Genomic DNA, 27,859 nt, shown 5'->3' with positions numbered 1-27,859 from the left:
AGAGGGCCTCGTGGAGGGTGGGTTCCCTTGGCCTGTCCGCCCCCTGTTACACAGCAGCTCTCCCAGTTCCCCTGTGTCCCTGTGCCTCCGTCCCCTGGACCGTGTGCCCACTACCACTGCCCCCAGGTCCCTGTTGTTGTTGGGGTGGTGGGTTATCCTGGGTTCCCTGTAGTGGTGGACACACAGCTGATTGACGTGTCCTGGGTACGGAGAAATGGGCCCGCTGGGTGGGTACTGTGCTGGTGTTACCAGAGGGTGGAAGGTCAGTATTGGGCTGTGCCTGTGCAAGGGGAACCGACTGTCCCGAGGCCCACGACGGTCAGGGCTGGTCATCTGGATCCAGTTGGCCAGAGCTGCTGTCGTCACTGTGGGCCTCTTCTGTGGGTGGAGTGGTGATGTTTGGCCCCGCATGTGTGGTGACGTTCCATGGTGGTCCTGCAGGGGTATAAGAGCATGATTATTGCATGTGTGTGTGTCATGGTGTGCAATGGGTGGGTGTGCGTGTACCTCAGTGCAAGCATTCCTGTGTGGGGGCTTGTGTGATGATGGTTGGGGGTTGTTATGGGTATGTTCAGTGAGCATGCTTTAGTGATGGGTGTCCATGCTTAGTTGTGTCATTCAGGGCTTGGTGTTGGGATGTGTGGTTTGTGTTATTAGTACATTAGTGAGGAGTTGGAGTGATAGGGGAGGGGGTGAGGGTGGGGGTGTGTGATAGCATGCAGGTAGGGTGGGGGATATGATAGTTAAGATTTGACTTACCAGTGTCCATTCCTCCACTGACTCCTCCGAGGCCCTCTGGATGCATGATGGTCAAGACCTGCTCCTCCCATGTTGTTAGTTGTGGGGGAGGAGGTGGGGGTCTGCCGCCAGTCCGCTGAATCGTGATGTTGTGCCTGGAGATCACGGAATGCACCTTCCCCCGTAGGTCGTTCTACCTCTTCCTGATGTCCTCCCGATTTCTTGGATGCTATCCCACAGCGTTGACCCTGTCGACTATTCTTCGCCATAGCTCCATCTTCCTTGCAATTGAGGTGTGCTGCACCTGTGCTCCAAATAGCTGTGGCTCTACCCGTAAGATTTCCTCCACCATGACCCTGAGCTCCTCCTCGGAAAACCTGGGGTGTCTTTGGCGTGACATGGGGTGGTGTAGGTGATGTGAGGGGTGGTGTATGTGTTGATGAGTGTGGTGATCTGTGGTGGTGTGGGGTGTTTTGAGCGTGGATGTTGTATGGGTGATGGTGTTGTGTGCCTCTGTGTGGTGGGGTTGTCTATTGCTGTAGTCTCTGTCTGTCGCCTTTGTCTTCAGATTTTGGTCGTAGGGGTTTGTGGGTGTGTGTTTTATATTGTGTTGGGTGTGTGGGAGTGTTGTTTGTATGTGTATCAGGTGTGTGTATTTTGTCCAATGTGGTGGTGTTTTGGAGATGTGTGTGTATTTTGAGCACGGCGGTGTGTACCACCAATGGAATACCGCGGTTGAAAGACCGCCACGTGGATGCGTGGGTCATGATAGCATTGGCGTGTTTCTGTTGGCGTGACGGTGGAGGTTTTGTTTTCGCCAGTTTATCACTGACCTTTGTTGTGGCGGACTTGTGTGGGTGTCTGAATTTCGGCGGATTCCGTGCTGTGGGTCATAATAGCTGTGGCGGAATTCCGCGGCCCCGGCGGTGTATTGGCGGTCTTCTGCACGGCAGTAAGCGCCTTTTACCGCAAATGTTGTAATGACCCCGATTGTGTTTTATCTCCACTGATCACACAGTAATTATGCATTTGCAGCAACTGCTTAAAATTCTGCATTGCTGTAAATTCATGCATTTGTACTCCGTCCCAAATGAGACGGATATCCTGTCCGCTGTGTTACAAGTTCCATAGGATATAATTTGGGACGGAGTAATCCCCTCCACCAAGGTCGTAATCAGGCCCCTAGTGTCTTAAAGACTAAGGCCCATATTTATACTTTTCAAGTTCCTCATTTGCATCATTTTTTTATGCAAAAACGGTGCAAACTTACAAAATACTGTTGTAAATATGGGCCTAATTGTTTTGGTATGTTGGATGGCCGGGAGCTGTTCAACGCAACAGTGCTCCGGCAACTCCCAGTGGTCCAAGCACATGGCACTTAAAATCCCTTTGTCTTTTAGAATGAAACAGCCTTGGGAGATCTTCCCCATCTCCCAAGGCTGTTTCTTTTGTTTGAGTGAAATTACAATAAGCATGCAGCGCACTGAGGCCAATCAGCTCATTTCACTTTCACTGCCTAGGTGCTCAGGTGACTATCTCAGCCCCTTAGCACTGAGGCAGATGAGAGAGGTATAATTGGAAAGGGGATAATTTCTATAGTGAAGCGATACCGAAGCAGTGATCCACCCACTAGGCACCAGGGAGAGGCAAGGACTTTTGCTCCAACCAGGTTTTTTAGGATTTTTTAGTCTTTCGGCCCCACCCGCGGACAGATGAGGGCAGTAGACAGGAATTTATTTTGTATATATATATCGAGGGGTGGGGGTTGCCCTAAATGGGCATTGTAATGTCCCACCCCTCCCAAAAAGTGGCACAGTCTTTCTGCCCCTTGGAGGCCAGATGGGGCAATAGATGGGGCAATAGCCTCTGATCTGTGCCCCCAGGGGGCAGAAAGCCCACTAAGCAACCAACCAGGGCTTTTTAAAATTCATCTAGGGGTGGGGGCTGCCAGAATGGGCATTGCAATGTCCTCCAGCCCCTGAAAAAAAACATCACAATCTTTCTACCCCCCCCCCGGGGGCACAAAGCCCACTAGGCACCAGGGATCATTTTGTATTCATCTAGTGGTGGGTCTTGCATCACAATACCCCCACCCCTCTGTACCCTCAAAAAGCAGCACAGCCTTCATGTTCCCATGTGGTGCAGATGGGGCAATAGTCCCCTATCTACCTCTGAGGAGGCAAAAAGCCCACTAGGCACCAGTTTTTTTTTTCATTCATCAAGAGGTGGGGGCTGTCCAGAATGGGCACTGCAATTCTCCAAGCCCTCCCAAAAAAAAATCAGCACAGCCTTTCTGCCACACTGGGGGACAGATTGGGACAATGGGAATAGCTCTCCATCTGATTCTCCCAAGGGACCAGTAAGCCCACTAGGCACCAGAGAGTTTTTTTTGTAGTGTCAGGGGAGGGACTGCCCAGAATGGACATGGCAATGCTCCCCCCCAAAAAAAAAGGGGCAGTATTTTTGGCCCATGGGGTCAGATGGGGATTATTAACTCTAATCTGCCCCTCAAGTTGGGCAGAATGCCCACTGGACACCATCGAAGAATTATTTTTAAATAGACAAGTGGGGGTTGGGTCATACCCGTCATGGGCATGGTTATGCACCCCAACCCAACTGAAGGGGGCAGCTGCCCCCTGCGGACTAAAGCATTTCATCCCAATGGCAAGCAAGAGGACATTTTACTCTTTTGGGTTTTTATTTTACATATGGGCCAAGAGAGCTTAGTTACCTCCCAATATTGTCCCACTTGCAATGGTGAGTGGCTGCACTTTTTGGACTTGGGTACGCTGTCACTTGGAAAACCCTACCAGACCCTGACACTTATGAAAACTAAACATCTGGGGGAGTCCAGGGTGGTGTGCTTACCATGCACCCCACACTATTTTTTTACCCACAATGCCCTGCAAACCTCCAATCCCAGATTTCCCTACATTTCTGTGGCAGAAATGTCTGTAATCCGCAGGAATCCACAAAATTCCAACCACCCAGCACTGCACTATCTGTACTGATAAAGATTCTACTCCTCTTTTGTGGGCACCCAAAGCAGAGTCCGCCTAAAAGTGTATGAGAAAAAGTACAGCCCTTTGGTTCCCCGTCAATGTCTACATGTTTTTGGCCCTTCCCTGTTGCAGACACCAGTTGCAGCTATCTTTTTCATTGGGAGACCTAGGGGAATGATGAGTTGTAGGTAGTTTGTAACTCCACTGAGATTCGAAAACGTTCCATCACAGTTTGTGAGGAAAATGCGTTTTTGAGACACATTCTGAAGTTTGCAAGGGATTCTTGATAACAAAATCCAGTGAGAGTAACACAAGCCAACCCATCCTGGATTCCCCTGGTTGTCTAATTTTCAAAGATGTACAGGTTTGCTTGATTTCCCTAGGTGCCAAGTGAGGTAGGGCCCAAAAACCACAGCTACCCACTTTGGAAAACACCAGTGAGCTTTACGTGGAAAAAGTTGATGTATCCATGTTGCATTTTGGGCCATTTCCTGTCACAGGTACTAGTCCTACCCACACTAGTGAGGTACCATTTTCATCAGAAGACAGAGGAGAATGCTGGATGGAAGGAAGTTTTTGACTCTGTGTAGATTCCATAACTTTCCATCACAGAAATGTGAGGAGAATGTGTTTTTTTAGTAAATGTTTCAAGTGTGAAAGGAATCTGGGTAAAATAATATGATAAGAGCCAAACAAGTCTCCCCATCCTGGATTTCCATGGGTGTCTAGTTTTTAAAAATATACTGGTTTCCTGGGTTTTCCTAGGTGTCGGCTGAGCTGGAGTCCAAAATCCACAGCTAGGCACATTGCAAAAAAAGGGTCAGTTTTCATTGGAGAAATGTGATAAGTCCATTTGCATTTTGTGCTGTTTCCTGTCATGGGAACTATGCCTACCCTCACAAGTGAAGTACCATTTGTATTGGGAGACTTGTGGAAAACAGAATAGCAGAACAAGTGTTATTACCAATTGTCTTTCCCTGCATTTGCACCTTCCAAATGAAAGACAGTGTGTAAGAAAGAAGTCATTTTGAGAAATGCACTCTAATTCACATGCTAATATGGGTACCCACAAATTCAGAGATGTGCAAATAACCACTGCTTCTAAACTCCATATCTTGTGCCCAATTTGGAAATACATAGTTTTCCTTGATACCTATTTTTCACTCTTTATATTTTACCAAATGAATTGCTGTAGAAGCAGTACCCAAGGAAAACCCATTGCAAGGTGCAGCTCATTTATTTGCACTGGGTTCTTGGTGAACCTACAAGCCCTATATATCCCCACAATCAAAAAGGTCCAGGGAAGGTAGAAGTATATTGCTTTGAAAAATCTGTCATAGCTGGAAAACATTACAGATGAAAACATAGACAGAAATGCCTATTTTTTTTCAACTCAATTTCAATATTTTGTTTTTATTTGAACTGTTACTTTCAAAACCTTAAAGGATCGACACAAATGTCCCTTTGCTGAACTCAAAAGTTTGTCTACTTTTCAGAAATATATATCTTTCTGGGATCCACCATTGCTTTTACACACATTTCTGTCACCAACTGGAAGAAGGTTGAAAGCACAAAAAAAGGACAATGGGGTCTGTCCTACTAAAATGCCAAAACTGTGTTGAAAAATGTTGTTTTCTGATTCTAGTCTGCCTCTCCCTGAAAGCTGGGAAGATGTTGGTTTTAGCACTGCAAACCCTTCATTGATCCTGTTTGCAGCACTTTTTCCCATTGATAACGCGTCCCACCCTAGGTAATCTACTTACTCTCTGGGACTCGTTTTAGGCCAATGAACCTTTTGACCCTACTTGGAGACACCTTAGGACAAAATATCTATTCAGCATGTCAATCAATAAATCAATAACCTCATCGATATTCACATTACCAAATCAATCAAATTAGTTAATCGCATTAATATGAACTTGAAACACCACATAGCCTTCCAGCCATGAATAACCACACGAGTTTAGTAAGAATTATGATATTTATTCCCTAATGGTTACACTCTACTAGCAAGTTTATTAGTCTCAACACCAGAAAACCCATCAACAGCATTATAATGTGGCAACTCGAATAAGATTTGAGCAAAGCAATGATTATAAACATTAGAACAAAACACTTAGTCAGCATGTATCTATTTTAGCAGAGTATCCATAGTACAATGTCCAACAAAGCAAATATCCTGTCCTTTGTCTATTTGCACCCAATGCTAGGGACTCCTTAACTAACCTCTAATTAGCATCAGCATGTTGGGATTCATGCAAAACAATTTGGTAACACAAATTTGAAAAACATCTAAACTATGGACTCTGTCAAAAGAACAGTTGGTACCTAGAAAGAAAGGCAAACATACAATTACAATTTCATTATCATATAGTTATCCTCCGTAATGGGTCAGCCTACAGAATCAGTCTTCATCCTCAGGACAGCAGTCGATTCGCCGTCAGCCAGGTCAGGACAGCAAAGTCTCAGCAAACGGGGCAGAAAGTTCTTCCCTCATAAGGAGGAGAAAAAATGGATACCGGGCAAGACAAAGTGAGGATGATTTAAAGAATCAAAACAGAAAAGATAGAGACAGAATGTCAGAGTAACAGCAGCAGTGTCCCTCTAATGGCTGATGTCTCCTTGTAACACGACGTTAAATTGAATTTGCCAGACAAGTCTCTAATTTCCCATTGGTCAGTACTTGGTGCACCATTATTTCTATCCAATTATCAGTTGGTCACCTTACTAAAATTTTCACCTAAGACAGTTCTCATGCAGTTTATTGGCTCCTGTGATGTATGTCTTCATCGGGTAAGATGGCAGGTAGAAAAAGTAACACTCCTTGTTTCAGTCAGTAGCTCCATTGTCTTTACCAGTTTGAGCGACCTTGTACCTGTTCCAAATTACACTGTTGCATTCAGCAAGAACGTCTCCTTGAGCAAGTCGGGTCTCATGAGAAAGAATGTACTACGGTTACACACATATCCAGCTTCTGGAAAAGTACAGCTACTCGTCCTTAGGAAGACAGCACATTGCACGTTAGAAAAACTCATTTAATATGCGTCCTGGTAGCTAGGCCCAGACCCTTGTTAACCAAGGCCTAATGATTAAATTAGCAAATCCTTAACATATAACTCTTAAGGCTGATACAGAATCATACATTAGTACATTAATAATCCAATATTAGTCAATTTCATTAATCAACGTTTACATTTGTGGCCACTCCTCGTGGGCATATTTCAAACGCGGATATTAGTAGTGCATTAATTCAATCTTTCTGAAATTTCATTATACCTTATTTTGCAAGCATATCACATTAATATTAATTATAAAAGCTAAACTCCAACACCATTTTTCCCCAAAAAACCTAAATCTAGCTGCATTTTGGCTAATTTCTCTGTCGCCTTCAGGGAAATCCATAAACCTTGGGTACAGACCTTTAGAATCTCCAGGATGTGGGAAAAAAGAACATAACTTTGGCAAAGGATAGCTTATGTGGACCAAAGGTTAGGGCGGCCCAAGCACAAACTACTTCAAATAGCCAAAAAAAGGGTTAGCACATGAGGGGTTTAAGGCTTACGAGCGAAAGGGTCAAAGAGTGAGAAAATAATTTTTACTTTTGGTGTATTTACGTTACCATAACTATGCCAAAAAAGTAATTTACTGGGGATTTGTCTGTTTTCTCTGACATTTGAAGAAAATATGGCATTCAAAAGTTGCACAAACTGAGTTCTGGCTCGCGTTTTTCTCATATGTTGTTTTACTCGTCTTAATATAGCCAAAGTAGGATTCATTTCATGGTGTTTTTTTCTTTTGGATCTCACTGCATGCTTTAGAAGGAGGCCATGTCGGAGATGTTCTTGTATTATTGCAATAATTAAGGCTGTTTCTTTACTGTCTATGGCAATGTGACTGCCACACCTGTGGCCGGCCAACTGCCCACTTTGGATGGTGGTGGTAGGACCGCCACCACTGCCAACTCCTGATCCACTGGGGCGGTCAGGAGAGGGCTTGAAGATGGAGGCAGGGCCTGCAGTGGCACCACCATCCATATTATGATCTGACTTCCTGACAACCTTTGTGTGGCTGGGACACTGCCATGAAAAGGTCACCAGAAAGGCAGAGAAGGGGCCGCAGGGGGGCCCTTGCACTTATATTGCACTTATATTTCGCATGTTGTGGCAGTGCACTGGCCCCCCTGCCAGTACAGTCAGTATGCGCACTCTCAGCCATGGCAACCATGCTCATACAGACTATGCGGGTGGCACAGTCAGTGCAGCTGGCATTGGGCTCTGCTCTCTGTTGGCGCTAAAGCCACTGCCGCTGCACTGACTGCGCCACCAGCCCCACAGGAACACCGTAATGTGGCAGTCAGGAGGCCATTGGTTTGGCGGCGTCGACCTGACCGCTGCATTGGCCGACCACCAGGGTTGAAATTAGGCCCTATATTTTGAATGTGGCTTCACTCTTGTGCTATGACTTTTCACAGTTGGCTTTATTTTTATTCATTAATAGTGTTGATTTGAATATGACTAATTAACTTCCTTTTGTCTTGTGTAATGATACGTAGGGGCATATTTATGAGCCCCTAGCCCACCAGAGTGTCACTTTTCATGATGCTTTGCTGGCGATATGTCCTGCACCGTATTTACAAGGTGACGTTAAGCCACTGTTTGTGGGTTAACGCCACCTTGTAAATATGACCCCTGCACACACAGCCCTTTGCATGGAAGGGCCATGCAATGGGTGTTGCGGTGGGTGTGCCCATTGCTTTTTGATGCTGCCTCAGATTTACGAGTTTTTGTACACCTGAGGCAGCGCCGAAATCTAACGCCTCCCTAGGGGTGGCATTAGCAAGGTGCAATGAGGAGAAATACATTTATTCCTCTTCGTTTTTTGCTTTCTGCAACATGCATAGAAAGAGCAAAATGCCAGAAAAGATTATGTGCCGGAAGGTGTTCCTTTTTGCACAAAAACAATCATTTGAAAATGATGCTTTGACACTTCTGTGTGTGCTGCATTTTGGAGCACACACAGAAGTGCTAAATCGTCATTAGTGATTGTTTATGTGCAGGAAGGGACACCTTCCCGCACATAAACAATCACCCACCTCAACACAGACATCCTTGCACGATGGTGCAAGGATGCCTGCATTGGCACTGGCAGCTAAATTTAGCACCAGCGCAGGGGACAACACAGGGGTGCGCCGTATTCAATTAAATACAGCGCATCCCTACATTGTGAAAATGACAGTGCACGGCGCTGCCAAGTTTGGTGCAGCATCGCGCTCCATCATTTTCTCATAAATATGGGCATTCATTTTGAATAAACTATTATGGTTGTATCTTTGATTACTGCTCTGCGCCCTAGGGGCTTGTCCTCTGGAATTCACACAGCCCTGATCCTGCCTATATGCCCATTGACTTTATTGGTCTGAAGCCCTGATAGAATGTAGGTGGAGAACGCAGACAAATGGTGTAGATTTTCTTGCAATTTTAAATTAAAATTTGCAATCCAAAAATTGTCAAGGGCTACAGAATCTTGGAATTTTATAGATTAATGTTGGAAAATGGATTGTTGGTAAGGGTAGGTAAGTACTTACACTTAGCAATAGGCCACTAATCTCCACTTAGGTCCACTTAGGTCTCAATAAATTCAACCCAGCTCAACCCTTGGTAGCTTGGCAATGAGCGACAAGGCTTAACTTAGGAGACTAGTGTGTAAAGCATTTAAAATGAAAAACAGTAAATAAGTAAAACATAACACACAATAAAAATCCAACACCAATTTGTGAAAATAGATTTTATTTTTATCTTTAAAATTACACAAAAATGAATAAAATCGGATGAGGGGAACCGAAGATATTAATTTTTAAAGAATTAATGCTTTCTAGCACGCAAAAGCAACTACCGCATCAAGGGTCAAAAGAAAGTTCACACTGGAAAGGAACAAAGTCCAGAGTTCAGGCCACGTACGAGGTAACGCTGTCACACTTACTTTCAGAAGTGTTTCTTGATTCAGGGAAGTGGTCTACAGTACCAGCCGGGGGTTCAGAGGCTCTGGTTTGCCTCTTGGGGTCTGGGACAACACCTCCCACAATGCACCTTTTTAATTTATGTAGTTACTCCTATCGTCTCCAAACTTCTGTATCTTCTTCCAGAGGTCCTTTTTGGGTCCTTGAAGTGTCCACAACTTGATCCAAGGTTCCAGAAGTTCTGAGTTGTTCCTTGGGAGTTGGGACTAAAATCTCCAGAATGCCCCTGGCCAGAATCCTCAAATAGCCAATGGATGCTGGTCATCTGCGCTCTGCTTGCAGGACTTGATGCAGGGGACTCTGGGCAGACCAATTGTACCTGTAGCAAACAGGGAGTCCCTTTTTGAAGCAGTAGAAGACAGGCAAAGTCCTTTTAGTGGTGATGCCCAAGTGTGCAGCTGGTGCAGTCCTTCAGAGTGCAGTGTCCAGGTGCAGGTCAGGGGTCCAGCAGGGCAGTCCTTCTTCTTCTGACATTCTTCCTTGTTGGGATCTGATAGGGAACTGAGGTGTGGGTGCAGCTCTGACATATTTATCCTCGCTCCTGGGTGAAAAACAGGGAGGGGGTCCTGGTTCTCCAATGAGGTGCAGGGTCCTCCCCCCTGTGATAACCACTTCCTGGTAAGTGTGGCAAAAATCAATCCCAGAGAGCAACATTCCTCAAGAATCCATCATGGCTGAAGTGGATTTTTGGAGGTTACATCTGGCCTTTCCCACCCACTGGTGTGGCTAAAAATCTTAAACACACCCTTCTCCTCCCCTCTCCTAATCTAATCAATGGGACACCTAATTGTCTGGGTTTGCAGGATGTGAGGGAGGTGCTGGGTTGCTCCAAATGTCCTTCCCTGCCTTTGAAGACCAGTTTGGAAACCCTCCCCTCTTCCTGCTTCTCCATCTGCTGGGGGAAGTTCTCCTCCACCAGGCACTTCTCTTTGTGTTCAGCCCAGGCTACCTCACACCTCATCAAGGCAGCCTGGAGAGGCTTCAAGAGGCTGGCCAATCAGAGCAGAGCACTAGAGCGCTGAAGTTGGCAACTGTTTTGGGTAGAGTTTAAAACTCTTTACCTGAACAAGTTATATTAAAGCCAACAATTGTAAGTTGTGGTATTTATTATAGCAATTACTTTAATACCAAACTTGAGGTATCTGAGACTTCAGGGGACTTTATAAAGTAAAATAAAGTCTCCCCCTTATAGCCTATGGAGGCCATTCACTACAATGAGGGAAAAACAAAATTAGCTGTTTTACTTTACCAGGGCTTATATAACTATTTTTGTAAGGTCCCTACTTATACTGTAGTTACATCGCACCCAACCCTAGGGACACATAGGGCATAACTTAGGGGTGACATATATGTAGAAATAAGGTAGTTTAAGACTTTGGAAGTACTTTTAATTCCAAAGTCGAATTTGAATATAACTTTAATTTAAAAGCAGCCAGCAAGGCAGGCCTGCCTTTAAAAATGACACTGGACACCTCAGCAGTGCACCTATGGGTGCACCACCTATGTTGGGATCCCTAAACCTACATGCCCTACCATATACTAGGGACTTATAGGTAGGTTGACTTAGCTAATTATAATTAGCCTAATTTGCATACTTATTTTATACAGACCACAGGCACTGGCACTGGTTAGCAGTACCCAGGGCACCATTAGAGTCAGGAAAACACCAGCAACAAGTGACAAATTGGGGCAAAAAGTTAGGGGCCTCTGCAATCAGCCCTGTTTTCTCACAATCAATGCTGGTGTACTTAATTAGCAATACCTGTTGAGACTGTTTGGAAATTCATTACCTCAGTATAATTATTTTTTTGTGTGAAATGAGTTGTCCTGCTGATGAGTTGTTTTGTGCTGATTGTGTTGTCATACAGAGTGCGATCTTATGTTAAAGTGTGTTATGGCAATGGTCTTATGATAATGTGTTATTTTAACAGTGTTTCTTGTTTTAGTTTTGTACATTGGACAAAACTTCATTGCATTGTAATGTTTTGATCAAGTTTCTGAAGGTGTTTGAATTTTGTTCTTGATGGAGAGATATTGTGATTTTATGACATCTAAGGACAAATCTTTTTGGATTTATGTACGGGTTAGAGATTCATGGAAATGCGTGATGTCGAGGTCAAATATTGAGAGCCTAAATTAAGAAAAGTGGTGGTGCACCAAGTGCAGCGCCACTGTTCTTGCACTCCTTACCGACCCCCTAAACACCACCATGTGTGTGCTGTATCTATGATACAGCGCACTGTGGCGGTAGTTAGGGGAACTAGCATCAAAATCTTTGATGCTAGTTCAGAGCTTTGCAGGATTACCATAAAAAATGTTGACGCTAATCCTGCAAAGCCCATCGAGGCCCATTGTAAACATTGGTGTGGCTCATTTTAACGCCTGCTCTGAGCCGGCGTTAAAGGTGCCAAAATAAATGATGTAAAGAAATCTCTTAGATTTCTTTGCACCATTTCTTTGGTGCCCCTAATGGGAGAACACCCCTTTGCATACATTATGCCTGGGGCAGGCATAATGTAGGGCACAGGGTTACAAAGTGGGCTAATGCATGCATTGCATCACTTTGCAAATTTGGCTCGCCGATTTTGCCTCATTGGGCCATATTAGCGTAAAAACAAAAGATGTTAAGGGGCCCAATTAGCCGTCTCACATCTGCTCCTAGGACTGACTATTGAAAAGGCGTTTGGTGTCACATCATGTTATAGATTAAAGACCTATAAATTAAAATCCTATGAAGCACTTAATAATGTAACTGTGTATGACCTGACTTGAGTAGTGTTGTTTATTTCATTTTTGCTCAAGGAAAGACAAACTGATTCTGAACATTGGTTACCACTGGTCCAAAACCTATCTTCGTGTGACTGAAAGCTCTTAAGGTATTTTTCCCTTTTTGTGATGAGTGTGATTTTCCATCTTGTATCCAGACAAGGGTCAGAAAAAGGTTAATTTGTGTTACATATTGCATTTCAAATCTCGTTTTGAAATCATATTGTGATTATCTGCATTGATATTGCATATATCGTAAGTGAGGCTGAGATTAAAATGGGTCAATTTTTTGAGTAAATCTGCTATTTCTGGTAATGGAGGAGATTCCCCACCCCGGATTCGTAACACGGCATATGAAATGCTCTTGAACCATGGATTACGTACATGTTTGTTTCCTAAAAAAAAAGGAACAGAATTATTGCTGACAATAAAACGTTACAATTTCCTGTACATGGTGTATTTGATGTGCGCCATTTTTTTAGATGAAGTTGCAGCCTAGCACTGAACAGTTTCAAATGCTGAACGAGTAGGATTACATGGGGAATAAGAATACGCATAAATTCGCAAATTGCTACCTATGTTAACCATTGAATGAATGTGAGATTGCATTTATGAAAGAGGGAATGGCGAGAGGAAGTATTAGAGATCGAAAAAGTAAATCTGAGGGAGAGGATAAATGTATTACCAGATTGTTGACTGAGGTAGGGCTGCCTCCATATAGTGAGCCTCAACTGCAAGTGCAGGTAGTAGAGATGTGAGCAGCAGAGTCAAGTGTCAGGAGAGGTGAGATGGTGTCTTGTGTCGTCTTTACAGAGTGAGACGAAAGTGGTGAATATTAATATTGTCAATCTCAAAGGTGATTTGGAAAACATGGCAGAAACGGGAATTTACAAAGACAACATTTCAACAGATAATAAAGATGAATGTGCAAGACATCCTCATCGTGCAAGTGGTAAACTTCAGACATTGGCTAGAGAATAAAAAAAACTCAAAAAACCTTTAAAAATTTTAGAATTTGTGAATGGGGAATCATATAAGATAAAGTTGTCTGTAAATTATTTCTAATACAAGTAACCCTTATAGACTTATTAGAGACGGTTAGAAAACGGAAGGACCCAGTGGAGTATTGAAAAGAATGGACGGAACTGTCTGATAATTTGGTGATGTCGAAAAAGAGTACAAGAAGGAAAAATGTGTGTATGAGGAACTCTGAATGTGAAGTGGTTGTTGAAAAAGAGTCACTGTTAAAAGGAGTAGAATGAAGGAGTAGTAGTATATGTACCTTTGTCAAGAAGTGTTCCTTATACAGTAACACAGAATTTCCCAAAGCTCAGAGAAGTGCCCATGAAATGGTACTCTGAGGTGCAATGGATTGCGACCACCTCAAAAGTGCTTTGGAAAGATTTGGATGCTTTATTTTCATGTGTTGTTCTTTGATATGTGTGGATTTATTGTGAGATCATAGTACTGCAGCCAGTAGAACTGCAGAGAGAAGCCCCTAACAATTTATGTTGTGGAAACATATAATCAGGCTATTCAGCATTTTTAAATAAATGTTCACTCAGAAACAAGTAAACTGATTAAAGATATTTCAAACAATGAAAACCCAGGGGAATCAGTGCATGCGTATAGTGATTAAATTGTGCAGGATGGAAATGGGATTCCTTGTGACATAGTTGGCGGCTTTACTAACAACATGCCTCATGAAATTATTAGTGATACACAGATGAGAAATGACCCTTGCAACATCTATGGAAAAAATAGTCACTGAAAACAAGATATTAGATTTAATCTAAATAGATTCCAAAATGAGTCACAAATATTTTTCCAAATAAAGTAGAATGAGAATCAGATGTCATGGAATGGGATTATATAGTCAACTACCACATCTCAACTATTGAATCTCAAGGCAGTTAAATGGGAATATGGTTCCAGATCCAGTCAAGCACAGCAGATGCACATTATTATGAAGTGTTTCCAACAGAGTTTCAGATTCTGTTAAAAAGCTTAATTGATTAATTATTATTTTGTACAATTTGCAAGTACGGTTAGAGTTTCTACAGGCCCGAGTTTGGCACAGTGCCAATGCCTGAAAGGAGAAGGATGATTACATGCTTGGTGCAGTCCTAGAGGTAGACCAGAATGACCGCTTTTGTGGAAAGAGAAGTGAATGGCCATCCAGTACCAATTTTTATCTATGCAGGTACAACCCATTCCATAGTTAGACCAGTGGAGGTTTTCAACAAACCTCTCTCAGGAAAAGAACTTCTAGGCATTTTAAATAAACAAGTGACTAATAAAGTGTCAGCTAATTGACTCAATCATAAATGTTCATGAATGAGTTCTGTTAATTTGTTGGGACGTGGTTTCCTAAACTCAATTGTGTAATTTACTGTACATCCAATGAATATGCCTTTAAAATAAAATATAATTACAAGAAAAAATAATTCATAATTTCGCAGGTCTTGTTGAAGACTTGTCTCTAGTTTGAAGACCACTAAGGACACCCACCTCTCAGCAACCCTGGGACCAGAGAGGTTCTTTAATACTTCATTGACCAGTGACAGTTACCCCTGCAACTAAGTGTTACCTACAGACCTAATACTTCAAACTTAAACCTGTAGTGACTGAATGTACAATACTTAATGTGTGCCTGAGATTGTCTCTAAATAGTGTAATATAAATGTCTACATACTTTAAATACCTTATACAGTTTGTGTAGTGTTCCTGCCTGAGGAATGTCAAGTTATGAAAAATATGTTGATTTACTTTATCAGGAAGGGTGCACGCTGAGCAGCAAGTTATGTTCAGTTTATTTGTATTGTACACTGATCAACCAAGAGGATATCCAGGTGCTTGAGGAGGTGTGTGCATGTGTGGTGCCCAAGAGCTAGGTCTTCAACTTCTTGCAGAATTCAAGACATGAGGAGAAGGCTCTTATGTGTTGAAGGGGGTCGTTCCATGTCGAGTTAGATTGAAGCAGTGTGTAAATATCTGGTGGGCTGATGGGCAAAAAAGGGACCATTGCATATCTTTATGTTACACACGATACCGTGGCTGCCATGCTTCCTGAATACATGAAGAGAAGAACACTGCAGCAATGTCTTTGCCAATTGTAGAAAGTGAGCCAATTGTGATGGGACACACATTCAGTAAAGACATTGCTGACTCATACACATACTTCACATCCTACAGTTGCTTAACTATGTATGAGCAAATGATTCTGGTGGCAGAGAATATTTCAAGTTAATGCTGCAATACCCTGAATCTTGCATTGTACATTCAACACAAGTGGCAGAACTGACTGGAATCATAAAACTATGCTGCACAGCCAATTAATAGAGTGTTATATTCTATAGGGATACAAGTATGGTTTTGGAGTGGTTCATGATTTTTGTAGAATGTGGTCACAATGGGGTTTCTTGACATCCAACATCTTGACAATCTCAAAGAAAATTGCTGTTGTAAAATGTTCCATATACATGGTGCCACATAGATGACATGGGTTCAGTAGGCAATAATTTTGCAGATTAAATTGTGTAGTACTGTGCTCTTGCATTTGGTAGTTTGGGAACAAAAAATAGATCAGAATGTAAAATTGAAAATGTCAATAGATTCCCAATCATTTGATGAGTTACGTGAACTGCAAAATTAAGTGCTAAAAGATGGGAAAAGAAGATTGTTCAAAATAACAAATTTGACTGGATTGGTTTGTAGTGCAAAATATACCCTCATGTAGAAGATAATAGTAATAAATATCACAACACAAACATCAGCATCCGCAGCAGCTTGCGCTCTGTTCCTGTGCTTTTGCAGAGGGCATGTTAGCACTAAATAACTCTAAGCTATGCTAGCGGGCGTAATTCCATAATTTTTGGTAATTTTGTGTCACAAGTTTATGGTACAATTATCAAACTTTTTCCTCTTCTAATTCAAATGTTGTCCAAGCTTAGTTTGATGTCAAGTGACAAAAGAGTTGTACTATCTGATTCCACATTAATGGCAAGATGCATTCATGGCCCTTCTCATGTGGAACATGATAGAATGCTATCAGTCTTTAAAAAAAACAATTCTTAGTCCAGATTTTAGGACAGTGGCAGAGACACTCTGTGAGAAATTTCTGAACTGTCAACAAATGAAAACCAGTAGAAGGACAAATTTGACCATGCATCTGTTGGAAATGACCATCCTTTGCTTGTTGTACCCCTTGCTGCCTGCATACCTTTGTTCACTTTACACCCACTGCCAGGGCTAAAGTGTTTGTGCTTCCCCTTTTAACATAATGAAATTGGCACACCCCCAATTGACATATTTATCTTACCTAAAAGTCCCAGTATATGGTAGAAAGTGTACCCTGGCCTGTAAGTTAAACATCACCAGTGGGCAGAGGCACCCATAATGCCACCCACTACAGTGATAATGCAAGCAGGTCTACAGGCCAACCCTCAGTTGCCTGCCAGTTCAGTTTAAAACTGCCAGTTTGTCTTGTCAAAATAATCTTTTTTGACAAGTTTAAATCTTCCTCTTAAATATTAGAAAGTCACCCCTAAGTAGGCTTCAATACCCATAAGGCAGGGTTGCATGGTATTTAACTTTAAGACATGTAAAAGTTTAATGTTAAGCATGTGCTTACATCATAAAGGGCCTAAATACTACTTTTACTGCAGCAGGATTGGCTGTTCCATAGGAAAGAATTTGGACATAATATTACATTTAATAATGTTATATACTTCTATGAAACAGCTACGTTAATGTTTGGACTTTTTGAAATAATTATGACCAAACAAATTCACTGCTAAAGTCGGATTTGTAATAAATATTTTGGAAAATATACTTTTAGACACTTACCATTTCCCTCTTTAAAGTCTCTAGCAGCCCATTTGCATGTACCACAACTGACACCCCGAAGGAGAACTCTTGATGAGGTGTGAACTTCCTCCCAGAGCTTTACACAGAGGCCTTGGGTATAGGGATGTGATCTGTTCATCTGGCAAGATGACCATCTGGGCTGTGCCCGGGAACTTAACTAAATTCACAGATGTCTACCTTGTGATTTGCAGATGTAGCTAACAACTGCCCACCCTTTCCTCTTTTCCCCAGTCAAGCAGGCAGGCACCAATCTCAGTGGAAGAGGAGCAACCCCAGAACTTGATTAGAGTGACTGCAGAGGATACGCTCCACATTTCCCTGGCCACACCTCTGCAGTGGGCACACAGGCTCTGCACTAGGGAAAAAAGGTTTCACCATCTTGGATGTAGACATAGAGGGGCACTTTGGGAATTATTGCAGTAGGGTATACAGGAAATGCTGCAAAAGTAGATAGGGTCACTCCAAGAACATTTCCCTCATTGGGTAGGGAAGGGTCAGGAGACTCCCTTACCCACAAGCATGACTGTAGTACCTACTGTACCCTCCTCAGATCACCGTCTCCACCTTTAGGACAACAGATGAGGATTGCTATGTCATGAGAAGAACCCTAAACACTTGACTTGCCCTCCCTCTTGTACTAGGGCATAGAATGGATTCCAAGGGTCATATGCTATAAGCTATATGAGGTATTTTCTAAAACTGCCATCTAACCAGTTCCTCCTAGACTTGTATTGGACCCTTGCCTCTGCTGCAGTGAGCCTTGACCCCCAAGTGATGTCTCAATAGTTCTAGATCCTTGGCTGGTATCAAAATGTACTCCTCCTAACATTTGCTGAAACATGGCCCTTAGAAACGTGTTGGCTTTAGAGACCTCCATAGGCCTGGAACCAACCTGCCAAACTAATCTGACAAAGGTTTATTGCTACTGGCCTAAATGTTCGGGTTTCTCCCGCTTCAAACTTTTCCACAGCAAATCTGATTCAGCATGGAGAAGTTATCTGGCCTTGTAGAGCCCTCTTTGCCTTCAGCCTTGCCCCATTGCTAGAATCCAAACACTAAAAAAGTGAATAAGTCTGAAGGTAGAAATCTTCACCGGGCAAAGTAGAAATAAGCATCTGGCTGGAGATATACCTTCTCTTGGCGTGAAATTCAAATTTCTTTCACTAGGAGCTTCACCAAGACCTCATCCTGTGCCAATTTGACAACGTGGAGCCTCTTCGACCAGATCCTGCTGTCTATCTTCGTTAAGGGTTTTTGACTTATATTTCAGAGACTATGGCCCAGATTTGCGAAGCTCTATACATTGTGTAAGTTGACACAACTCAAATGTTTACTAAATAGTTATAGTCCTTCACTTCACAGTTCAATGTCTGCAATGTACCACCTTGCATTAAGCAGATTTTAATCTATGCAAGGTAGGTATTCTAATGCAATGCAAGGATAACACAGGGAAATTTACAAAGCAGATTGCACCATGCAGTGTTACATAGTTTAACACATTGGCACTCAAAGTGCAGCCCAGGAGCAACATGCCACCCTCTTTACCTTTAAATGCAGCCCTCTGGTAAACAACAGCACTGCGCTGTTGTTTTCCTGACTGACATCTAACATTGAGAAAGATGTTAAATGATCGGCAAGCAATTATTTGCTGGTTAACTGAAGTTAAAGAAAGGAAGAAACTAAGGTGTCCCGAACCACCCAATTGGGGATAAACCTCAATTTTTAAAGACATCTTCAACAAGTTTGTAAAAATATGATAAAGTCTCTTCAAAATCTAAAAAATGTGTTTTTCATTTACATACAGAAGCATTTCACCTTAGTACATCAGATCATAACACTGCATTGAGATGTATTTTTAAAAGTAGATATGTTTCAAATATGAATTTAGAAACATTCATGCTTCCCCTCACCCTGAAAACAATGCCAGTAGTAAACTAAGAAGCAAGTCAGTTGTCATGTGCAACCCTTGCATAGCCTTCGTTGCCATTATACATTGTCAACATTATAGTTTAATAAATTAAACACAAGAGAATGTTTTGTTAAGTGCACCTCCTGAATCCATGTAGTTTGAGGTCTTGTTATACGGGATAATGAAGAAAAAGGAGGCAAAGTTAAAAATAACAGTCCCCTAGAATCACAACATTTGGTCAAGGAGGGAAGCCTTGTTTGATCCCAGATGTTTTGGTTTCACATTGTGCAATTCAGCCACTAGAAATACATGCTTTGCTCCCCCTATGTTTACCTTTTACACCTCCTTGCCCCCGGTCCTCCTGATTGACCCCATTACTGGTATCGGTGTGCCTATTGGTGACACCACAGACCATCCTTTGTGGCCTCTGGGAAACTTTAAGAGTAGCCTTGGTGTAGCATAATGCTTGATTTGTGCAAGAACCCTACACGTGGTCCTACCAGGCACAAAAACCCACACAATTACATTAATATCAAAAGGAATTGCATCTAACAAACTTTCTGAACCTTTTCCACCCATTTTTCTGCAAGCAAGTCGATTTTTGTGTCAACACTAGCTACAGAGAATGATCTTTATCAGAATATCAGCTTCAATGATTAAATGGCGGAAGAGATGATCCAATTCTACATGTTGAAGAGGGAGAACATCATTGATTTTTGCCCAGAAGGTTGGCCCACAACTAGCCATTCACATAAAGTTCCAGTAGTGTCAGACTAATGACAGTACTTCATTTATTGGTGTCTGGGTCTTTTCAGAGTACTTCAGCTAGGTTGGCAGGAATTTACTAAGGTGCATTTTGTTCATTTTTGCCAACTGTACTTGATACCATCATAAGCCTCAGTTTCTTCAATTCCCAAATTCAAGGTAAGAACAACTTAAGAACAATACTTTGCCAGGTTCTCTCAGGTCTTGGGAGCTGTTGGCTGAACCCATGTGCAATTGTTGCCACCTGCATCCATAGCACACATGTACCGTTATTGCGAGCATGCTTTTTCCATTAATGTAAGTGCTATTGTTGACTGTAAAGGACTATTAATCAGTGCCGTCACAAAATGTCCTGGAAGCACACTTGATGCTTACTTCTTCAGACACAGCATTATCAAGCAGCACTTCTAGAATGGAGTAATGGAAACTCCCTCCTACTAGGTAAGAATGATGTTTGTAATGTCAGTGTTGGAAAGCATTCAATTATTTGACAAATGTGTTTTAAATGAGGATGTAATAATTACTTTTTTACCCTAATAAGTGTATGTGTTTGTTTAAAGTACATGAATCAATCTTCATTCTAATTTACACTTAGAATAAAACGAGTGTCCTATGCATGGCAAAAACAGTTTACTGATATTATTTAACTTGTTATATTTGTAAGTTATTTTACAGTCTTATTTATTGCTGTATTAGCTGATAAGTTTGACTTAATGAAGACTTTTTATTAATGTAATTCAACACTTCTCAGTCACTAGATGGGCTGCATCCACTAAGATTTCATGCAATACAGTGAAGCAAGTTAAGGCGCAATGGAGCCTGTGTTGGTGTCAGGATAGTTGTTTGCAGTGAAGGTATACTTCCTGACCAAATCGAACCTTTGAGGTTTATTCATCTAAATATGTGTGCATCGGAAGGCCAGCATCGGATGGATCGACTAAATAACCCATTTAATGCCTACCTGTAGCAAAGCAACACAAGGAAGCGTGATTTTCTGCATTGTGTTTTTTTTTTTTACCAAGCCATGCAAATTGATGTCTGTATGGCTTAATACATTTGAAAATAAATATTGTTAGTGCTGTGCCAAAACAACTCAAGTATTACTGCCTTAAAGTAGCACAGACCTGTCTACATGTATACCTTTAGAAAAATTATTTTTGGTTGTTAAAATTCACCCCTTCTGCTAACATTTCTGTACTCTCTGTCGCAACATATGAAATTTGGTATACAACTGATTGGCAGTTTTCATTTACATGTAAGACTGTAGTATACGCTACACAGTGTACCCATGGTTTGATTGGTAAATGTCACTAGTGGCCTGCTGCACCTATTATGCCACCCATTGCAGTGATTTAGCAAACTCAACCCCAGGACTAACATTGTAGGCTGGTTGTGCAGTTAAGAATCTGTCATTTTGACCTTTCAACATAAACCCCTTTGACATGCCCAAAACGTGCTTTGAAATATTAAATCACTGCTAAGGTAGTTGTCTATAATCTTATTGCATGGTGCGTGTGTACGTTTTAGGTCCAACATATCCTTACAGTCAAAATGTCTAAAATGTCTTTGCTTTTTCCACTGTTGCAAGGCTGGCTACTGGCAGAAGGATAATCTGGGTTACATAATTACAATATATAATGCTACATGTGTATTGTTAGCAGCTACAAAAAAAAAAAGATCAAGGACTATTTCTAATAGTGAAAATTAAAACTTGTGAATGTTGAAATTTGTTTTCTTCAAACTATTTGTGAAAAGGCACTTAAGGAAAATTACATTTTTCTTGACAATAGCCTTTAAAGGTCATTATGTGACATAATTCTCCTGTTAGTTGGCTGCTATCGGCCTACCTGTTAGAAGCTATGAACTTATCCCAGCACAGTACCAAGTTTTCTAGGGTATGAGGATGTGATTTCCTTCCCTTGACAGGATGCTATGCGGTCTGTGTCCTTTCTATATAACAAGTGAAAAACCTCAAAGGTAGTTACGGACCTGGAGTACACATATTTCTCAAGAAACAATGGCCCCTCGCAGTGGTGGCCGGTAATTTCAGGAGGTAGGGGGGTGGGCGGGAAGCACACTCACACTCATTCATTCACACCCACGCGCACATGCATATCCATTCACAACATTGATGAGATATTCAAACATACATGCATGTACCAAACATTAATTTGAAAAAAACACACACACTTATCTTCAGCTCTGCCACAGGGGTCCCATGAGGGTTGGAACTGCTGCCATCCTTCACTGGCTGACCTTAAGTCAGCCAGTGAGGGAAGGCAGCAGTCCCAACTTCGTCACAGAGTGGATGGGTCGGTGAGACTGCTGACCCCATCCCACTCTGTGGTGAGGTGTCACTGATTGACACTCGCCCTGGATGCCTCAGGTCTTAAGCCTAAAGTGCTGAGGTTGGAGTCAATGTGTGACGCTTCCCTTCATCACTGAGGAGAAGGGCCTCAAGGCATCTTTACTGAGCTGAGGAGGTCACACCCATAGGAGCTGTGACATTTTCAGCCCAGCAAAGTTCAGCTCAGACAGCCATTAGTCTGCTCAAATCACGCATGTCTCGCTTCCGGCTGCCTGATCTGAAAATGAAGAGTGTCTGTCAGGCTGACCTTTGCTCAGCCTGACAGGCACTCTTCTTGAGGGGCAAAAGTTGAGGGGAGCGTAGCCCCTCTGCCCTAAAGGATTAGCTTTGGCTGGTCCCTCATACATGCCTATTTTGGTCCTTAATACACGCATGAAATTATATGGAATCCTCTGAGTTATTCTGTTTGCAGATATTTCTGAGTTTTTTTTTTCCCTTTGTAATTCAATTTCTCTCCTCTTGTGCATATTTATTTCTCTTCCACTTCTTGCCGGCATTTTTATGATTTGTATACAAAGTTCTTCACTCTTATGCTAATTCTTGTGTAGTGATGATGATCTTTGTATTCCTCTAAGGATCAAAATGTTGTCGACTACAGCACAAAGACTCTATGAAATATCATGATGTGCACATGAGCTTAGGTACTATGTATATAGTGATTGTAACAATTTGGCATAATTGTGTCACATACATAAGCTTGAGTCACTATGATTTAGATACATATGTTGTATTTTGGATTGAAATGAACATGTTTACATTGGCTAACCTGAGGCTTTTATTTGATTAATTGATGTCTTCTCCTCTGTTTGTGGCTCCCACTTTGTATCTCTATGAAATAAACATTTATGATTGTCTATTGTACAAAATGTTTCGTCTGACTGTATTCCTATTTATAATTTAATGTCCTTACGCACTGTGCAAGGGACCATTCTTCCTTGAGAAATGGTGTCTATGCCGAGCAACTATGTGCACTTCAAATGAGCCTTCCCTCTCACAGCAGATGCAGCTTATGTCTGAGCCTATCTTCCTTTTTATCCATCTATTCAGTCAGGCTTCAATCCCAGTGTGAGTGATGGCTTTCCCACATTGGTTTATAATTGAAACTGGAGAGGGGTTAAACATTAACCCCACCAAAAAGGAGAGAGAGGTATGTCCAACTTACCGATCCTCCCAACTTATAACACCTATAATCCACTATCTCAACTTCACTGTCTTTCTGGGGTAGTAGGCTAACTTTACTCCTACTTTTCAGGGGATTGGGGTGGGGTATCTTGGACACCCTTAGTGTTTTCTCACACTCCCAGCGACCCTCTACAACCTACACTAGGCCTGGGGTCCATTTGTGGTTCGCATTCCACTTTTGGAGTATAGGGTATGTGTTACCCCTAGGCCTATTTTTCCCTATTGCATTCTATTGTGTTCTACAGTGTCTGCACTACTTTTCTATCTGTTTACTTACCTGATTTGGTTTGTGTGTGTATATTTTGTGTATATTACTTACCTCCTAAGGGAGTATATCCTCTGAGATACTTTTGGCATATTGTCACTAAAATAAAGTACCTTTATTTTTAGTAACTCTGAGTATTGTTTTTTCTTATGATATAGTGATAAGTGATATAAGTGGTATAGTAGGAGCTTTGCATGTCTCCTAGTTCAGCCTAAGCTGCTCTGCTATAGCTATCTCTATCAGCCTAACAGTACGGTCTCATATGAAAATGACAAAGGCAGTTTAAGTTTTAAAGATTGGTTTAATAAAATGACTGCATTTTATATAGTAAGGCGTGAGCTGCAATAACCAGAACGAAACAACACAGTAGGATTAAAATAGTAACAATGAGAGTGAAGCACAAGAATAAGGCTATCATAGTGCAACTATAGTAAGTTCTCCCTTAGTTATATTATGAGCACAGCATGTGAAGCTCTAAGCCTGCCTTTCAGGTTCCCCCGGGAGGACATCAACCCTCATAACTGAGCAAAGGCCTCTAAGCTGCATCAGCATCTGCAACGGGGCAGTCAGCATCTAGTTGTAGGTTCCTGGTCGGAATCTCCCTCTGCCCTGTACTAGGACTCGAAAGTGATTTTATAACTAACACGCAGATGTTCTAAGAAAATGTCCCTACATAAGGATGCATATCATCTACGAACACTAGAGACTAAACTTCTACCACGTGTACTGGCAATGTACCATACTGTAGCCTTGACTGAAGCACAGGGTGAGCAAGAATGCATTGTTTGAGAACACAGTGCTGAACTAAGCTAAACAGTGTGATAGAAAGAAATAAAATAAGACCGTAAAGCTGGTTGTTAACCTAACCTGCATAAAGCTATATTAAAAATGGCTACAGTACAGAACCATGTTGCCAACATGTATGTGTGAAATAGGTGTGGTCCTCTGCTATTGCCCTTCAAATGTGACATATACAGGATAAATGTCATTTACAGTGTGAGTGAACGTGGCTGTACATTCGTACGCATCTAACTAGTTTAGGAATGGTCTGTGTCCTAATCGGTATTTCAGCAATGCTCCATGAGGCTACACTCTGATTCTGATAGTTAGAGATAATGTTATGCAAAAATTATTATCCAGACCATGATATGGTGATTATTATAGGTGTTTATTTACTTATGGTAAGATATTGGTGATGGGTGAGTAGAGTTCAAATACATTTTGGGCAATATGTTGTCTCCGACGCAATCCTGCAGCTGTGTTTGGATGGCCCCCCTCATTTTGATGGCCAGCATCCTCCTCTTCCTCCTTCAGGCATTTGTGGGTCAGGTTCATATAGGGGAATGTTCCTTCTTACACATATGTTGTGCAGGATGGCACAGGTCAAAATTATTTTGCACACCATTTCAGGTGAGTATAGGAGGCTGCCTCCGGTGATGTTGAGGCACCTGAATCTTGACTTCAGGATGCCAAAGGTCCTCTCGACTATGGTGCGTGTCCTCCTATGTGCCTCATTATAGGCACGCTCTGCTGCAGTGCTTGGGTTTGCAAATGGGGTCATAATCCATGTCTGGATCCCATACCCTTGATCAGCTGAAAGAGAAAATGAGTGAGAACATGTTGATATAGCTTGCCCCAGAAATATCACTTTGCATGGCAGTAGTTCTCTTGTGTTGTCTGTGACTCATTGGTGTTTGTGTTATTGTGTGGATTCCTAGGCTTCTAGGATGTACCATCAGCACTGGGTTGTTTCCTTATCTGAACGGGTGTTTGGCTGTTTACCGGATGTTCGCAGTATTTTTGTAGAGTTGCAGTACAGTGTGTACTCCCTTGCATTGTGACTTGTGAAACAGGTGTCCCTATGTCTTAACTGGGGGTGAGATGATACTTCCATACACAGAATCAATTTGACAGTGTTGGTAACACGGTTGCATCTATGTACCTTGGACATCCCATACAATTTGACATATGTAATAGAACAATTTAAGCCTCAGTGAGACCCTTAGATTTTGCAAGGTGACAATGTGCAAAACATCTCCGTATGTTGTGAGCACTGACGTGTTAACAATTGACTATGCACTAATTTCACATGTGTGACAAGTTCTCTGCAGACCTATTTCTCTGCCCTTGCCAAGTCGACTCATGTTTTAACCTGTTCCTATACTACTGAACATGTTCAGGTTCCGATGGTTAACTTGGTTGTGAGGTTGTCATTTAGAGCTTCAGAAGGTCCGTATAGCAGTACATCTGTTGTGTGTGTATATTAAGTTGTCGCAATGCGTATGTTCAGGAATGTGCACCTTCAATACTGTCCCATCAAGATGTGTTCTTCGCACATCCCACTTGCTTCTTGGTAGTGGGCAATGTGAGAGCAGGAGTGATGTGAGATATTGGTACAGCCTCAATGATAGCATGATGATGACTTCAATGAAGGTCACGTGCAATGTGTGTCATGGTGTTTGACCTGCAGCAAAAAACATTACACATCCCTTACACAGTACGTATTGGTTTGAAGGGTGTTGGATTGAGTGTTATTGATGTGATATTGAAAGTTTAATCTTCCCAGATGTACTGCCAGTTGAGGCCATGTGTTTGTCATTGTGTTGTTTTAAATTTTTCCCTTGTGTCTGTGGAGTGGCATCAGTTGTTATTTGGAATGGTCATTTGTCCCTAGGTGTGTCTCCCATTGGGTGAGGATATCAAACATGCCTAGCGGTATCACAAGCTCAGTGTGTTCCTGTCCATGTGTCAATGTTGTGGTGTATGTGTTGTGTGCCCTAGAGGGTTGCTGTGCAGTGTGTATATAAGTAGGTTTCTGTACTTACCAACAAGTAGGCCATTTCCATTTTGTCCATCCTGGAAGTGTTGATTGATGGTGCAATGACGGAAGATGAATGAATCATGTACACTCCCACGATACTTTGCCACGATGTTGGTGATCAAACCCCGGTGATCGACAATGGCCTGCACATTAATGGAGTGTGTATGCTTCCTGTTGCGGTATAGATGTTCGGTTGCAGCAGGTGGCACAATGCGTACATGTGTGCAGTCAATGGCACCAAGGACGTGTGGGAAGCTATTAATTAGGTAAAACCCCTGTTTAGTCTCCTGCTGCTTCTGCTGTGTGTTGAAGAAGCTGATGTGGCGGGGTGTGAGGGAGATGATGACATCCAGTACCTTGGGGAGGAAGGTGGAGAATGATGGCTGTAAGATACCAGCAACCAGGGCCCAAGTGGTTTGAAAGGAGCCACTTGTCAACATGTGTAGTACAGCTAGCAGCTTGGTTTCTGGTGGACTGGTGCGGGGTGTCTGCAAGCTGGGTGCCAACTGTGGCTCAATGTTGCGCAGCAGCTGCTGAATGGCTTGCCAGTTACGCCTGTACCTCTGAATGATGTCTTGTTGGCGAAGTCCCATAAGGGTTGTCCTGGTGCGGAATATCCTCTCTTGCCTTCTGCGTTGCCTTTGGGTTCCCTGCTGGTGTTGTGGAAGCTGCTGTTGTTGGTCCTGTGCTCTGCGTCTGCGTGCATGCTGGATGAAAAGCACCTCCATGTCTTTCTTTTGGAGATCTGCTGTTGCTTCTGTGTGTTTCCCTAAAGTACAGGTGTGTTTGCCCCATTTTAACGCCTACCCTGACCCAGGCGTTATTTTTTTACACAAATCGGGTTGTGCATAATTTTCCGCCTCTGCCTCCCGGCCGTGCGTCATTTTTGCGCGGTAGCATAAATAAGGCGCACGGGTGTTTCAGTCATTTTTTGGACGGTAACGCCTACCTTGTCATTGTCATTAACGCAAGGCAGTTTCCCGCATCCAGAAAATGACGCACACTGCAGGAGTTTGCAGTTCGCGGGCTCAGGCATCAAAGTTTAAATATGGTGCACGATTTGCACCGATTGTGCTTCAAAATGTTTGACGCACATTCGGCGCAAACAGATTATAAATATGCCCCTCTGTGTCTATGGGGTCCACCCTCTGTGAGTCC

The sequence above is a fragment of the Pleurodeles waltl genome, chromosome 9 (genome assembly GCF_031143425.1).
Source record: "Pleurodeles waltl isolate 20211129_DDA chromosome 9, aPleWal1.hap1.20221129, whole genome shotgun sequence".
NCBI classification, from domain to species: domain Eukaryota; kingdom Metazoa; phylum Chordata; class Amphibia; order Caudata; family Salamandridae; genus Pleurodeles; species Pleurodeles waltl.
The sequence above is the reverse complement of the archived record's forward strand: the minus strand, read 5'-3'. Positions refer to the sequence as shown.